Here is a 1,417-nt window from a genome sequence, read left to right as displayed (position 1 = left end):
CCTGTCCCTGTGCCTGTCCCAGGTGTGTCACCAAACCCCCCCAGGGGACAGCCCTGTCCCTGTCCCTGTCCCAGGTGTGTCACCAAACCCCCCCCATGGGGACAGCCCTGTCCCTGTGCCTGTCCCAGGTGTGTCACCAAACCCCCCCAGGGGACAGCCCTGTCCCTGTCCCTGTCCCAGGTGTGTCGCCCCCCTAGCCCCCCCCCGGACCCCATCCCCACACTTGTCCCAGCTGTGTGAGCCCCCCCAGTCTCCACCCAGGGACAGCCCTGTTGCCATTCCCATTCCAGGTGTGTGACCCCCCCCTCTCCCTCAGCTCCCCCCCCAGCCTTTCATCCCGGCCTTTCATCTCCAGTCGTCCTGGCAACACCCCAAAGGGTCTGGAAGTGTTGCCATGGCACCCAGGGATGCTCTGAACCCGAGCCAAGGACCCCGCAGCCCCCCCAGGGCTCTGTCCCAGCCTCAGTCCCTCACACCCCAGGGGTGCCCTGCGCCCAGGGGGTGGCAGTGCCAGGGGGTGGCAGTGCCAGGGGGTGGCAGTGCCAGGAGCAGAGGTGCCCACAGCTGTGCCATGGCCATTGGGGAGGTAAGACCCTGCCAACAGCCCCCCCACCCCAGAGCCACAGCCCCGGGTCCCTCCCTGCCGTGGGGGGTGGGTGAGTAGCCCCCTAACTCGTGGGGACCCTCCCAGCCTGTCATCTCGGCACCCTCTCGCACTGGCACGGGGGTCCCTGTGTGCCCCCCACTGTGGCTCCTGCCCCCACTTCCATCCCCATAACCCCCTGTGAGCCCCCAGTCTCTCCTGGCCCGGTGCCCCCCATTGTCAGGACGCTCCATCACCACAGTGCCCGGGTGCTGAGGGTCCCATGCCCATGGTCCCCTGTCCCCATGGTTCCCCATGCCCATGGTCCCCTGTCCCCAGGACACTCAGTTGCCGTGGCACCCCATCCCCAAGGGACCCTCCCCTGAGGTACCCCCTCTCCACAGTACCTGGCCTCTGGAGGACCCCCCCCGAGGGCCCCGATGCCCAAAGCCCCCCGTCCCCCTGTCCCCCTGTCCCTCTGTCCCCCTGTCCCCTGTCCTGGCGGTGCCCGCGGGGTGACCCCCTACCCCCCCTGTGCCCCCAGGACCTGCGCAGCGGCTGCTTCTGGCGGGGGGTGCTGGCGGAGGCCGTGGGGACCCTCATCCTCGTGGGGGTGGTCCTGGGGGCCTCGGCGGGCCCCGGCCCCCTGGCACCGGCGCTGGCCGGGGGGCTGGCGGCCGGGGGGCTGGTCTGCACCCTCGGGGGGCCGCAGGCCAACCCCGCGCTCACGCTGGCCCTGCTGTGCACCCGCAAGCTCGGGGCCCTGCGCGGGGCCCTGGCGGTCCTGGCCCAGTGCGCGGGGGCTTCGCTCGCCGCCGCCGCCGCCCGCGCGGC

The 1,417-nt window shown here is 71.8% G+C and overlaps 1 long non-coding RNA gene across 1 annotated transcript; it reads left to right on the top strand.

The window, feature by feature from the left end:
* Positions 1 to 166: 166 nt before the first annotated feature.
* LOC108508132 lies at positions 167 to 1,220 on the top strand. The gene is made up of 3 exons (XR_001878320.1): positions 167 to 517; positions 550 to 586; positions 1,128 to 1,220. It is a non-coding gene; the product is annotated as an uncharacterized LOC108508132 (long non-coding RNA).
* Positions 1,221 to 1,417: the final 197 nt, after the last annotated feature.

The sequence above is a fragment of the Lepidothrix coronata genome, unplaced genomic scaffold (assembly GCF_001604755.1).
Source record: "Lepidothrix coronata isolate B3197 unplaced genomic scaffold, Lepidothrix_coronata-1.0 Scaffold281, whole genome shotgun sequence".
Taxonomy (NCBI): domain Eukaryota; kingdom Metazoa; phylum Chordata; class Aves; order Passeriformes; family Pipridae; genus Lepidothrix; species Lepidothrix coronata.
The sequence above is the reverse complement of the archived record's forward strand: the minus strand, read 5'-3'. Positions and strand labels throughout refer to the sequence as shown.